Consider the following 16,419-nt stretch of genomic DNA (forward strand, 5'->3'; position numbering starts at 1 on the left):
GGTTATCTGTTCCGATGGGCAGATTTTGAATCATCTCTTCAGGTACCATTGTAGAAGGAATCATTATTTCTAATACAGGATTTGAAACATTGACAATGCCTCTCCTCCCACAGATGAAATTTGACCCACTGTTGTTCCAGCAGTTCAATCCATTGCACTTCTGACTTCACAATGCACCTGCTGTCAGCCTGCACTGCACTTTCTTCTGTAGTGGTAACACGTTATTCTGCATTCTGTTAATGTTTTCCTTTGTACTACCTCACGTACTCTGGTAATAAAATTTTCTGTACGGACAGCATGCATCACAAAATTTTTCACTGTACCTCTGTATTTATGATGATAATAAACCAATTTACCAATTTGTTGGTACTTATTCTCCCCCCCTCCCAACACTTTCTGCTCAGTTTTATTCAGCTGGACTTTTGTGCTGCCCAAATTCAATGCCAGCACTTGTCTCCCAGTGCAGAGGGTTAAAGGCATTGAAACAATCTGACAGACAGAGCGGCTTCTAAGAGTCGGTAGCCTTCCAAAAGCACATCACGGAGCCTAAAATTACCCAAAAGGCACTACAAGAACTCAGTGGGTCATGTTGCCTGACTTAGAGCCCATCCAGTGCATGTTAAGTTGACCCAGATTCCAGCATCTGTCGTCTCTTGTGTCTCCACGTCATTAAGCTTTGCCCCAGAACTATCACTGCTTCATTAAAAACATTGTAGCACCAACAAGCAACATGAAACCTTTATTTTCGTAGAAATCTACAGCACAGTACAGGCCCCTCAGCCCACACACAATGTTGTGCCAACCATGCAACCTACTCCAGAAACTACCTGGAATTTCCCTACCGCATAACCCTCTATTTTTCTAAGCTTGACGTACCCATCTAAGAGTCTCTTAAAAGACCCTATTGTATCTGCCTCTACCTTTGTTGCTGGAAACATATTTCATACACCCACTATTCTCTGTGTGGAAAAACTTACCTTTAACAACCCCCGTACCTACTTTTAAGCACCTTAAAACTATGCCCCCTTGTGTTAGCTATTTCAGCCATGAGAAAAAGCCTCTGACTATCCACACGAGCAATGTCTCTCATCATCTTATACACTTCTATCAGGTTACCTCTCATTCTCCGTCGCTCCAAGGACAAAAGGCCAAGTTCATTCAGCCTATTCTTGTAAAGCACATTATCCAATCCAGACACCTTTTTAAATCTCCTTTGCACTCTCTTCGTAGTATTCACATCCTTCCTGTAGTGAGGTGACCAGAACTGAACACAGTACTCCAAGTGGGATCTGACTATGGTCCAGTATAGCTTTAGTATTACCTCACAGCTCTTCAACTCAGTCCCAAGATTGATGAAGGCTATCACACCATACACCTTCTTAACAACACCGTCAAGCTGCAAAGCAGCTTTCAGTGTCCTATGGACATGGACCCCAAGATCTTTCTGATCCTCCACACTACCAAGAATCCTACCATTAATATTATATGGTCTTCAAATTTGACCTAACAAAATTAATTATTTCAAAATAAATCTTTAAACTTTAAAATGAAGTACTGCACACAGCTTTTTCTATAGATGTTGCGATCAATTTCACCTGAATGGGGTCAATGTTCTGACTGTAGCTCTCACTGGCATAATGCTGAGGAGCTAGATGAAGAGTACATTCAGGCTCTCACTAAGATGCCAGTTCTTCATTGCTGGGATTAATCTTGAGCCTGGTAGACGAGTTAACTGTCAGAGGTTTACCTGTTGAATGCCAGTCCACCCTGGGCTCCTGGTTGTTGAGAGCTAATGTTTCTTCTGGAATTACAGGCTTCCAACTTTGCAAGCAAAAATTGCTAATCTCCATGTGTTTTTCTTGTTTTGAGTTGTTACAGTCTGAGGGGTAATTTCATCCCAAAGAAGATAGCGGGTACATGGAATGAGCTGCCAGGGAACGTAGTTAAGGTTCACACAATAACAAGATTGAAATGATATTTGGATGAGCGCATGAATAATATTTTAAAACCATAAGATATAGGAGCAGAATTGGGGCATTCAGCCCATTGACTCTGCTCCACTAATTCCGTCATAGCTGATTTATTATCCCTCTCCACCTCACTCTCCTGCCTTCTTCCCACACACCTTGATGCCTAAACCTATCAAGCTCTTCTTTAAATATACCCACGGACTCAGTCTCCATGGCCATCTGTGCAATGAACTCCACAGATTCACCACCCTCTGGCTAAAGAAATTCCTCCTCATCTCTGTTCTAAATGGACTTCCTTGATATGGAGGGTTTAAGAGGAACATGGGCCAAAAGGTGAGCAATTATCATCAGCTTAGATGGACATTTTGGTCAGCATGGACACCTGGGTCCATAGGATTCTATGATTTTCTTGTATTTTCTTTGTGTTATCACTTCCTTTGAACAGAACAGATTAATAGAAAGGGCTTGGCTTCTTCTGTATAGTAGTAACACAAGCTTACTCCGCAGCCTGGTGTACAGACACAAGTTCAAGTAAGTACAATCTGGAATGGGAAACTGAGAAACTTGCACACCTGCAAGACAGTTTAACAAATTTATAATGTGTCAGTTCTTAGGCCTCAGTTCTATTTTCTCAGCGCTCCTGATCTAAAATGAGAAAACCAGCTTCAGTAATGGTGATCATAGAACGGCTGGATTGTTAAAAAAAAAACATTGATTTAGGAAGGAAATCAGTCATTTCTTGGTCTGGCCTATGAGACTACAGACCCATTATACCTCACCTGCTTTCTGAAATGGTCTAACAAGACAACTGATTCAAAGGGAAGTAGGGAAAGATAATAAATTCTGGCTTTTCCTCCACCCCATGATCATCTTAAAAAGGCAAGGATTTTGTACATTTGGATTAATATGAATGCAAATGATTTAGTTTTAATCACTGTAACATACACTTGATAAGCTTTGCAGTACATTGGTATCTTATTTCAATTTCCCAGCTAAAACTATGCGTCCCTTTCAAGATTTATTTACTTAATTTATACAGTGCAGAATTGGCCCTTCCACCCCATCAAGCCATGCCTCCCAGCAACACCCCCCCCCCCCATATTTAATCTGAGCATAATCACAGGACAGTTTATAATACCCGATTAACCAGCATGGCTTTGGACAGTGGGTGGAAACCAGAACACCCAAAGGAAATCTTCAGTCACAGGGAGAATATACAAATTCCTTACAGGCAATGGCAGGAATTGAACCAGGGTCGCCTGTACTGTAAAACATTGTGCTGTTACTGTTTCATCCCATTTAGTATTTATACAAGGCAGCTGGTCAAAAAGAGAGTTTAGCAATTCCATTCTTTGTAAGCAGAGCACAAAGGAAACAAAAACATCAGCACAGGTAAAAGAAATCATGATTCTTTTTATGGTCATTGCACCTCCATTCACTTTCACACTCCAACTCCTATCAATTCTTTTCTGAAGCTATCAGCCATTGCAGAGAACAATAATCTGACTATAAAACATACATTAGCCCTGCTCGTTTTATTTGAAATAAATAACTCGCTGAGGCCATCAGCCAGGTTTTGTAGAGATCAATAGTTGGCAGCAATTTGCTTAGACCACAGGGATACAAAAGGCACCATTTACAATGCTCTCCCGTTGACCCTCGGAATGAATTATGTCACTTTACTTTGATCTTAATATGGGGAAAAGTTGAATTTGTACTGGGCACATATTAATCCTGTGCAAGGGTGCTTTGATTCATTCTTAATGTGGAATGCTGCAAGTTTGAGTCACTAATTTATTGGTGGGTGGCCGGGGAGCTGTACAGCCATGGTCATAGTAAGGGCTAGCTCTCAAGCCACAGTGTCACCTGTTTGCAACCAGCAGGAGAAAGGTTTCAAAGCCTGGGGGCAGTGTGCGCTCTGTGCAGGCTGAAGTGGGTGCTGCCCCCAAGCCCCCACAGTACTGGCTCGGCAGAAGACAAGCTATATCGACTGCAGATTTCTGCTCTTTCGCGGACTATATTTTTGCGCAGCTGCATTTTACTGATTTCTTACACATGCTTGCAATCGTGTACGTGCTATATACCCTTTGTGTGACTGTTGGTACTGTGTTTTGCACTTTGCCCCCAGAGAAATGCTGTCTGTTTTCATGTGTGGATGTATGATTGAATGAGAATTAAACGAGTTGAATTGAGTGTGCGTATTGAATTGAGTGTGCGTATCAAATTGGGTCATGGCGTGAATGAAACACGTTACTTACTCGTGGGAGGATGCATTCATTTTGGAACTTCAGTTTTCAAACCAGATATGTTGGTACCCTAGGAGAATATTAGGAACAGGCATAATTCAAAACATGTTTTTTATTCAAAGTTTCAAAGTACAGTGATGGAGAGAAGATACAAAAAAAGGGGAAATCTCACCAAATCAAGTCAAGTTTATTGTCATTTAACTACAAACTTTTTACATACATATATATAACTATACAATATATATATTGAAATGAAACATTTCTTCAAACCAGGGTGTAAAGCATATAACACACAAAACTTATGAATGGAAGGATAAAAATCTACAGTCGAATCATACATAAATAACAAACTAAAGTGGATTAATATTAAATATTGTAAGGTATAGAACAGATTAACCAGAGACACTTTGAATATGATGCAGCCGGGATTTCAAAAGAGTAACGGCCCGAGGGAAGAAATTGTTTCTCATTCTGACTGTTCTTGTCTTTATGCATTGTAGTCTGATGTGAGCTCTCAAGAACTTGGTGCACTTAACTCTCTCTACAGTGGAGCCATGTATTCACAGAAGGGGTTGGTTTGTCTGCACCTTCCTGAAGTCCACAATGATTTCCTTTGTCTTCTCAGTATTCAGGCTGAGGTTGTTCTTCTCACAGCAATCCACCAGCTGCTCCACTCCCTCTCTATACTCGGGCTCATCATTGTTCTTGATATGGCCAGCCACCGTTGTGTCATCCAGCAAACCTGATGACACGGTTTGAGCTGGATCCTGTGACAGAGACAGGTGTCAGCAGCGGGCTGAGCACACGGCCTTGGGGAGTGCCAGTGCTCAGCATAATGGGACGAGAGAGTTTGCTGCCCACACGTACTGTCTACAGCCTTGCTATTAAGAAGCCAAGCATCCAATGGCAGAGGGATGTGTTGAGACCCAAGGACAGCTTCCCCCACCAGTTTATAGGGTATGCTGATGTTGCATGCGGAACTGAAGTCTGTAAACAGCATAGGACACCCCATTTACCAAGTGAAACAGGACAGAGGCTACTGCATCACCAGTGGATCGACTTGAGTGATAAGTGAACTGGAAGAGTTTAGTGTACTGGGGAAAAAGGCTTTAATGTGCTCCATGACCAGCCACTCAAAATATTTCATAATGGTTGATGTTAATGCCACTAGACAATAGATATTTATGCAGGTTACAAACCAAAAAGAGTCTGGCAAAATTGCTCCTTGATGTTCCTTGATTTACCACAGGGCTCTGCATGTGTTATTGTTAGTATCTTTACAGGCATACTTCCTTTTCCAAATTTTATTGATAAAACCTCTATAGTTCTATATTAGAATCCTTGCTTTCACAGGATAGGTGGAATGTCTTCTGATAATTAGTAATTCAAAGTTAAAAATGTGTAAGAACGAAGGCAGGAATGGGCAATGAGAAGATGGACAAGAGGACCTTCGTTCTTTGATGATCTATTTTCTCACTGCATCTCCCAAAACTATCTTCTACCACTTAGACAGTGTAGCACTTATTAAGTTAACTGTGCAGGAACATTGATTTTAATGTTCACACAAGAGACTGCTTTTGCTGAAGGCTGAAGCAAGAAAGGAGCTGCTAGAGGAACTCAGCAAGGTTGACATTGTCTGCAGTGGGGAAGAGAGAGTTGATGCTTTAGGTTCAGAATAGTTTGGCCAATCCCCAACTACCTCTCAGTGACCTCTGCAAATTGGTGCCTCACCTTAAGGGATAGAGCTACGATTTATTTTAAATATTGGAAGTCCCATCAACGCAGGACTGTTGGCAACCTTGGGGCTAACCCAGACTGCATCTGAGCAGCCAAATAGTAGAGTCAGAGTCATACAGCATACAAACAGGCCATTTGGTTAACCATTTAGAGTGTTGTGTGCAATGTACACCACATACAGGGTACAGGGTACAGAAAGGACAGATATGTTGAAGAGAGTGCAAAAGGGGCTCACCAGAAGGTCAACTACATGGGAGAGTATAACCTACAAGAACAGATTAGATAAACTTGCGTTGTTTTCTCTTGAGCATCAGAGGATGAAAAAAGACCTAATAGAAGTGTATAAAATTATGCCATGCATAATTAAGGTATTTAGTCCAAGTCCTTATCACTGGGTAGAAATGTTCAAAACAAAAAATTGCCGTGACTGAATGATAGAACAGACTTGATGGGCCATATGGCCTAATTCTGTTCCTGTATCTCGCTATAGGACATAGCTTTAGGGCGAGAGAGAGACAGGAAAGTTTAAAGGAGATGTATGATGTAATTTATTTATACAGAGATTGGTAGGCACTTGGACGACAATGGTGGAAGCTGATACGATAGTGGTGTTTAATAGGTTTTTTTAGATAGGCACAGGAATATGCAAGGAATGGAGGGATATGGATCATGGATTAGTTTAATTTGACATCATTGACACAGACATCATGGGCTGAATGGCCTATTACTGTGCTGTAATGTTTAATACACTACATTCAACCAGTGGAACCCATACATATTAATCCCATCTTCCACCTGCTTACCTGTAGATTTCTATGCCAAGGTGATTCAAGCACTAAATGAACTGGATTTTTAATAAAATTGCAACCCAGCAAAGTGGGCCCTGAAAATCTCATGGAATATCAGTGGTACAAAAAAAAATGCAAAATGAGGTTCATCTTTACAATTTACAGGATTGCAAAGCGACACTTCACCTGGCCAAATGGGTAGGAAAGGTTTTACTCGGGTGCAAGTAGCAGCCTCTCACTGTTGAGGGAACCTATTGTCTGATTTGCCTCAGAACTACCCACACTTTACAGAAGAGGAATGCAACAACTCAAAGGAAAGGTGTTTATTGTTACCATGGTGACAAGACAGTCAATCACTACAGCAACAGCATAATGAGATGCTGAGCTATGAATTTATTTCTTAGTGGGTCGTATTGGTTAAGGAAGCAATATTAGCCAGAACATTGGAAACATTTTTATGTCATACCATGAAATTTTATCATCCAATGGATTGGGCAGAGGGAATTTAGTTTAATCTTAACTATAGGGTTATCTTTACAAAGTAAAGTAGTTAATTCAAAATTTAACATGAGCAACATTATATGAAATAAAGTGTGCCAATAGTAAAGGGATAAAATGACCACAATCAGAGGACCATCATTATCTGTCTCTTGAAATGCAAGTTTGACTTGATCTCAATAGGTTAATAGGGCTCCATTTCCACCATATCTGAAGAGTGTTCACTACCAGGTATACCTCCACTCTCCTTCCACTGGACCATTCTCTCCAAGGACTTTGATTCTTTCATTTTGCAGATTACACATGCAGCCATGAGAACTGCTGTCTCTTTCCTTCCCATCATCCAGGATCAACCCTTCCCAGTGAAGCTACAATTCATTTGAACTTCTTCCAATGTGGGACATTGTGTCAGATGCTCACAATATTTTCTCCACTACTGTCTCCACTATTCCAGAGAAACCAAGCGTCTATCGCACAAGTTTATGCAGAAATGTGAAAGGATGATCACATTAATGGAATTATATAATTATATTATGGAATATCAAACAGTCCAAGGGATTTAGAAGAGCAGATATGTAGAGAGGTTGTGGGCAATTGCAAGAAACACAAGGTTGCGAAAAGTGACTTTAACTTTCTACATATTGACTGGGCCTCCCATATCATAAAACGACTGAACTGGACAGTATTTTCAAATAAGTTCAGGAAAGTTTCTTAATCAGTACATAGAGGTCCTAAATAGAGAGGCTGTGTTATTAGATCTTCTACAAGACAGGACTGGTGACAGAAGTTTGTGTAAGGGAAGACTTAGCATCTAGTGATCATAATGCCATTAGTTTCAAAACACAGAGCCTACAAAAAGTATTCACCCCTCCCCCAGAAGTTTTCATGTTTTATTGTTTTACAAAATTGAATCACAGCGGATTTAATTTGGCTTTTTTGACACTGATCAACAGAAAAGACTCTTTCATGTCAAAGTGAAAACAAATTTCTACAAATTGGTCTGAATTTATTAGAATTATTAAACAAAATAATTGATGGCATAATTACTCACCGCCTTGAAGTCAGTATTTAGCTGTCACATCTTTGGCAGCAATAACAGCCTTGCATCAGTATGGATAGGTCTCTATCAGCTTAACACATCTGGACACAGCAATTTTTCCCCTTTCTTCTTTACAAAACTGTTAAGCTCTCTCAGATTGCATGGAGATCATGAGTGAACAGCTCTTTTCAAGTCCAGCCACAAATTCTCAATTGGATTGAGGTCTGGACTCTGATTTGGCCACTCAAAGACATTACCTTTGCTCTTTTTAAGCTATTCCTGGGCAGCTTTGGCCTTATACTTGTGGTCATTGTCATGTGGAAAAACAAATCTTCTCCCAAGTTTCAGGTCTCTTGCAGATTGCATCAGGCTTTCCTCCAGGATTCCCCCCCTATTTTGCTGCATTTATTTTACCCTCTACCTTCACAAGCCTTCTAGGGACTGCCGCAGTGAAGCATCCCCATATCATGATCCAGCCGCACCATGCGTCACAGCAGAGGTGGTGTGTTTTTGGTGATGTGTGGTATTTGGATTATACCAAACATAGCATTTAGTCATGTGGTCAAAAGCTCAATTTTGATTTCATCAGATGATGGAAACTTCTTCCAGCTGACTTCAGTCTCAAACATGTCTACTGGCAAACTGAAGGTGAGATTTTAGGTGCATTTTTTTTTAAAGTGGCTTTCTCTTTGCCACTCTCCCATAAAGCTGCAAATGGTAAAACACCCGGGCAACAGTTGTTGTATGCACAGTCTTTCCCATCTCAGCCACCGAGGCTAGTAACTCCTCCAGAGTTGTCATAGGTCTCTTAGTGGCCTCCCTCACGAGTCTCTTTCTTGCATTGCCACTCAGTTTTTGAGGATGGCCCACTATCAGCTGATTTACAGCTGTGATGCATTCTTTCCATTTTTTTGATAATTGACTTAACTCTACTCCAAAGGATATTCAGTGACTTGGAAATTTTCTTGTATCCTTCTCTTGAATTGTGGTTTTCAATAACCTTTTCCCTTTTTGCAGGGTTGCTTGGAGTATATATTTTTTTGCCAGGACACTGACTCACCAGCAGTTGGACTGTCCAGCTACTGGTGTATTTTTACTAGAATCAATTGAAACATAGTGACTGCACACAGGTGTTCTCCATTTGACTAATTAAAAGACTTCTAAAACCAACTGGTTGCACCAGTGATGATTTGGTGTGTCATATTAAAGGGGGGGGGGGGAGTGAATACTTATACAATCAATTATTTTGTGTTTTATATTTTTAATTCATTTAGATCGCTTTGTAGAGATCTGGTTTCACTTTGAGGTGCAAGTCATTTTCTATTGATCAGTATCAAAAAAGCCAAATTAAATCCACTGTGATTCAATGTTATAAAACATGAAAACTTCCAAGGGCGGTGAATACTTTTTAGTAGGCACTGCAATTATGGAAAAGGATAGGTCTGGTCCTCAGACTGAGATTCTGAATTGGAGATTTAATTTTGAGAGCACAGAGTTTATATGTTCCTGTCAGAATAACAGGCAAGGATAACAGATTTAAGGAACCTTGGTTTTTGAGAGATATTCAGGCCCTTGTTAAGAAAAAGGGGCAGTCATAGCAGCAATAGGCGGGAAAGAGCAAAGAGGTACTTGAGGAGTATAAACATTGTATGAGTACACTTAAGAAGGAAATCAGGAGGGCTTAAAGAAGACATGAGTTATCTCCTGCAGACAAGGTGAAAGAGATTCCCAAAGGTATCTACAGATATATTAGAGCAAAAGATAGAAAGGGATAAATTTGGTCCTCTGGAAGATCAGAGTGGTCATCACTGAAAAGAATTGGAAGAGGTGGGGGAGATCTTAAATTGATTTTTTTGCATCTGTGTTTACTTGGGAGATGGATACAGAGTCTATAAAAGTGAGGTCATGAACTGCATATAAATTACAGCGGAGGTGGTGTTTTCTGCCTTGAAGCAAATTAGGGTGGATAAATTCCCAGAGCCTGATAAGGTGTTCCTTCGGACCCCATGGGAGGCTAGTGCAGAAATTGCAGGGACCTTAGCAGAGATATTTAAAATATCCTTAGCCAAGCGTGAGGTGTCAGAAGATTGGAGAATAACTAATGTTTTTCTGTTAAGAAAGTCTCTAAAAATAAGCCAGACTATTATAGGCCGGTGAGCCTGACATCAGTAGTAGATGTTATTGGAAGGTTTGCTAAGGGACTGGATACATAGGTATTTGAATAGACAGGGACAGATTATGGATAGTTAGCATGGTTTTGTGTGTGGTGGAGTCCATCGATGAGTTTTTCAACGATATTCACATGCTCACATGTCTGTCTAGCAGCCTTTTAAATGCTACTATCATCTCTGCTTCCACTACCACCCCTAGCAACCCATTGTTGGCATCTGACACTCACTGTGGAATAAGAAGCCTGGTCCTGCACACTTTATTATTTCATTTCCTTACTATATTCTGTGTTCTGGTAGGGGAAGCATGAGGAAAGATCAATAACGTACGCAGCACACATCTGAACAATTACATAGAAAGTAAAAGGGAAGTGAAAACTGCATGGCTGAGATGGTGTGGGGTTGTGTGGAGCAGGTGGTGGGTGAGAAGGGGTGATGTATCTCTCTAAAAACAAATTTCATTTTGATCAAGCACATCCCGTTCTTCGGAGTCCGAGCTGTTCTCCGTGCACTTCAGCGCCTGCCTACCGAGGCACATGAAAAGGCTTTTGGGGTTTGATAGTTTGGGCATCGATGAGAAAATTAACACCCAAATAGACCTCTAGACATTTTTAACATCAGATGGTACTTAAAAAAACACTTTAAAGATTAATTATCGCTATTTACTTTCCCAATGTTGCCCATGGATTACATTCAATTACACTGAAGCAGCTGTACAGTGAGTGATTACTTACTGTGGCAGAGATTCTGCCAGTTGTATTTTGCCCCTCTGCAGTCCTGCCTTGATAAACGTTCATTGCAAATAAATGACAACGGGAAGGGAGTGGCAACAAACGTGAACATGACTGGAATTGGAATTGGTTTATTACAGTCACACGTAGCCAGGTACACTGAAAAGCTTCGTTTGGCAGAGCGTCCATAGAGATCACTTCAAATCATTGGTACACCAAGGCAGTACAGGGGAAAAGCAGAAACAGAATGCAGAATAAATTATTAGAGTTACGGAGAAAGGGCAGTGCAGGCAGACGGCAAAGTGTAAGACCCATTACAAGACAGATTGTGAGGTATAAGCTGCCCATTCAATCGTCTTGTTATAAAAGGGTAGAGGGACTCGAGTCTGAGCCTGGTGCCACGTGTTTTCAAGCTTTGACATCTGTTACCTGATAGAAAGGGTTGGGAATTGGGAGTAGACAGAGTGACCAGCGTGGTAGGGATCTTTGATTATCTTGGCTGCTTTTCTGAGGCAGCGGGAAGTGTAGATAGAGTCCATCGAAGGGAAGCCCTTTTTGTTGTGATGCACTGGGCTGCGTTTTCCTGTGAGCAGTTGCCACATTAACCTGTGATGCATCTGGATAGGATGCTTTCTACGGTGTCTTTATAAAGAGTGGTGAATGATTATGAATGTGCCACATTTCTTTGGCCCTCTGAGAATGGAGAAACACTGCTGTGCTTCCTTAGCCAGAGCATCCACCTTAGAGCAGGACAAGCTATTGGTGATAATTACTCTTTGGAACCCGAAGCCTTCAACCTTCCGATCTCAAGGTGGGATTGAGGCCAGCTATCCATCCTTGTACATTCCTTCCATTCTGTCATAACTAACTCCCCCTTGAATTACTTGCCATGATTTTAAGTGTCATTCCAGCATTAAAGATTATCAGCCATGACTCAGTGGTGGGGCAGACAGAATGGGCTGAATGGCCTAATTCTACTCCAAAGTCTTATGGTCTTAAATGATTGTTTTACATCATCATTTTTCAAGGTCTGGTTTTGCTGGCAAAGCAAGCATTTAATTGAGTCCTCAACGGCCCCTGAGAAGGTGATAGAATTAGATTAGATTAGCTGTGTTTGTCACATGTACAGCAAAAAATCAAAACATACAGTGAAATGTGCCATTTGCATCAACTACCAACACAGCCCAAGGATGTGCTGAGAGCTACCTTTAGTGTTGCCGTGCTTCTGATGGCAACGTAGCAGGCCCACAACTTCTTCAAGCAAGTCAATCACATTCTAGAAGAGCTGCAGCCCTGCAGGTGCTTTCACAATGCCACACATAGTGTGATACAGCACAGAAATGGGCCTTAGTCTCAATGACACCCAATGACCATCAAACCCCATCCACATTAATTCTCCGCTATCCTCACGAGATTCCTATCAACACCAGCAGAACTTACCATTCACTGGCACACAAGGTACAATTGCATTGGCCGGTTAACCTACCAACCAGCGAAACTTTGGGACACAGGAGGACACAAAGGCACCTTGAGGAAATGCACAAAGTTATAGGTAGAATTTTCAAACTCCACACAGACACCATCCATAGTCGGGACTGAACTGGTTTACTGAATTGTGAGATAGCAGCTCGACTAGTGATATCACTGTGCTGCCTGCTGGATGGACAGTTATCGGATCTACTCACAACAAACATGATATTATCTAAGTCAGCGGAAGAGAGAGTATCTTATACATGGTTGTGCTCTCACACGCCTAATGCCCTTGTCTTTCTTGGTTTTGATAGGCATAACTTCGGGAAGTGCTAGGAGACAATCCTGGATGGGTAATAGCAATCATTTTATCGATGAGACACATTGTGTAACTATGAATGTTCATCAACATTATGCAGGGCTTTGGATAGCATGGAGTTTCAACTGACCAGCTAGTTGGTTTTGGATGGTGTCAAGCTTCTTGAGAATTGCCGGAGCTGTCCTGAATCAGATTAATGGAAATTATTCCATCGCATTCTTGACTTGTGCCTTGCCCATTGTGGAAGAGTGATAGGTGATGTGCAGGAAGCATATAAGACCCCAAGGAGTCTTGACATAGCAGATATGGAGAGGTTATTTCCTTTTACTGGGGAATCTAGGCTAGATATTGTTTCAAATTAGGCACTCTCATTTAAGATGAGGTGAAATTCTTTCCCTCAAATAGTTGTGGATCTTTGAATCTCCTTCCCTCAAAAGGCTGTGGAGGCAGACTCATTCAGGCAGAGGTAAATCGGTTCTTGATAAGCAAGAGAGTGAAACGTTGCTAGGAATAGGTGGGAATAAGGTTACTGACAGCTCAGCCATAACTTCTTGAATGGTGGAACAGGTCAAATTATCAAATAGCCTTCTCCTGATCCTAATATATATTAGAAAAAGAAAGAGGTTGACTTTATTTTCAGTGTACATTGAAACATATTCTGAAATGAATAATTTGCGTCAATGACCAGAACAGTCCAAGGCTGTGCTTGGGACAACTCCTAAGTGCTTCCAGTGACAACTTAACATGTGCACATTAACCTTAAACATACATCTTTGGAATGAGGGGGCAGTTGACGCACCTGGAGAAAATCCACATGCTGAGAGGGAAATATATAAACTCCATACAGATAGCAGCAGGAATTGAACCCTGACCTTATAGCTGGAGCTGTAAAGTGTTATCCTAACCGCCACACTACTGTACTCTGCAATTACCAAACGCAAGAAGGGTTTCGGCCCAAAATGTCAGCTGCCTATTTCCCTACATAGATGCTGCCTGATCTGCTGAGTTCCTGCAGCATTTTGTGTGTCGCATTAAAACAAAGATGCCTTCTTTGTGTGTCTCAGTTTGTTGAGGAACTTGATCCACCAGTCAGAGATGGAAAGGATAAATCATTCCAATGCTGCTAAAGTCAGGTCATCAGCCTGCTTTATGTTTGTGGTACTGAGAGCAGAATCATAGTCGAACAAGCTCAAGAAGACTTGTTTGGAAATCACACAGCCGATCACCCCCGTTAGGAAACAAGCAATCCTTACCGTTGTTCAGAGTGCTGCTTTGCACAATATTTCCAGCTCCCTCTAGCTTTGCGAATGGATTATGCCAGACCCCAACCCTTCCACTCGCTTTCCCTGTCGACTCATCCCATGACACGGATGAGTGTGCGAAGATATATATGACAGCCGAGGCTCAACATGTTGGCCTGGTTCCGAAGCATTAATCCCAAGTGAAATAACAGGTTTTGCTCATCAGTTCTGCTTGCACGACTGTAGCAGTTGAAGGCACAGCTTAAGCCGCTGAGCCAGAAGACCATGTTTTATTGAAGAGTTCTTGATAACGATCTGTCCTTGATGAGTTGCCTGAGCACATCGCTTCACTCTATCTCCCTGGCCTTCCCCTAACCCTGTAGAATTCTTCTGAGCTGCTTGTCACTCCTTGCAGTCCAACAGCTTGGATGGGCTTCGACTTAAGAGACTGGACCCTGTCCAAATATTTGAATTACCCAAATCTGAAATGCAGAACAAAATCCAACGAGAGAACTGGGCTGCATATTTAACCAACGCTTTGTCATTCTGATTTTGCTGCCTTAAATCGTCTGTTGTTCCAAAGAATTAAATTGATGAATCTTTGAATTTGTTCTCTAAGGTTTGATCATGGCAACAGGGGAGAAACTTTGCAACTAAAATATCTGCATAATGGAACTATCAAACCTCCTTCATATCTCATGAGTAACAAAACAGTATAAGATCTCAATCTCCATGGTGATAAAGAGATCTTTTAATATTTCTAGGAACCCCCCTCCCAAAAAATGAAAATTGAAAGCATGTTGCCAGTCAATGATTAAACATCACTTATTCGGTTTTGAGGATGAACACTGGAGAACATACTGATTGATTGCTTTACAGCCTGGTATGGAAACACCAATGCCCAAAAAGGAAAATGACTACAAAAAGTGGTCCATCACAGGAAAAGCCCTTGTGGCTATTGAGCACATATACAAGGAACACTTCAAAAGAAAGCAACGTCCATCATCAAGGAACCCCAGTATCCAAGCTGCTGCCATCAGGAAGGAGGTACAGGTGCTTTAGGTCCCATACCAATAGCTTCAAAAACAGTTATTACACTACAGTCATCAAGCTCCTGATCCTGTGTGGATAATTTTACTCACCTCAACACTGAACCGATTCCGCAACCTATGGACTCACTTTGAAGGATTCTACATCTCATGTTCTCACGATTATTTATATATTGTATTTATTCATTTTTTTTCTACTTACACAGTTTGTCTTCTTTTTCACATTGGTTATTGTCAGTCTTTGTGTGTTCATTGCTTCTATTTTTTTTGTTCGATGGTAAATGCCTTCAAGAAAATGAATCTCAGAGTAGTATAATGCAACACATACATGCTTTGATGATAAATTTACTTTAAACTTTGAATGTTCATTTTGCATTACAGGCAAGGTCAGTAACTTAAAGACTGCAACAAATGGGCATAGGTCCCAAGTTTAAATCTTCATTGGTAGTAGGATGATCTAAGTAAGGTTAATTAAATCAGTCTGGTTGCAGCAAAGATGACCACAGAGTCACAGGTTGCTACAGAAGCCCATCTAACTTGCTTAAGTTCTTTAGGGAAGAAAATCAGATTTCCTTAGTTCTGGGATTTTTCGAAGTACTCACCCTGTACAATGGCGATGACTGCCCTCTAAAATGGCCTAACAACCTATTTAGTTCACAGCTAGTTAATCAAGGAGTTTGCCCGCCTTCTTTGAATAGTCCATGAAGGAGACTGGTGTATATTACAGTTGAGTTTGTTGTAGAAGATGGAAGAGGATGATTAAACTATTTAACAGCTGTGTGTAATTGTTTTATTTAACACAATTCATCCCACCACTAATCATAAATGAGGCAATTTCATCCCATATAGACTTCACTGAATTTTCACCACTTTCATTTTGTACATACACTCAGTGGCTACTTTATTAGGTACACCTGTACACCTGTTTGTTTATGCAAATAATCAATTAGGCAATCATGTGGCAGTATCTCAATGCATTAGAGCATCGTACATGGTCAAGTGGTTCAACTGTTGTTCAAACCAAACGTCAGAATGGGGAAGAAATGTGATCGAAGTGACTCTCACTATATTTTTGGTGCCAAATGAGGTGTTTTGAATATCTCAGAAACTGTTGATCTCCTGGGATTTTCATGCTCAATAGTTTCTAAAGTTTACAGAGAATC

The sequence above is a fragment of the Hypanus sabinus genome, chromosome 21, assembly GCF_030144855.1.
Source record: "Hypanus sabinus isolate sHypSab1 chromosome 21, sHypSab1.hap1, whole genome shotgun sequence".
Lineage (NCBI taxonomy): Eukaryota > Metazoa > Chordata > Chondrichthyes > Myliobatiformes > Dasyatidae > Hypanus > Hypanus sabinus.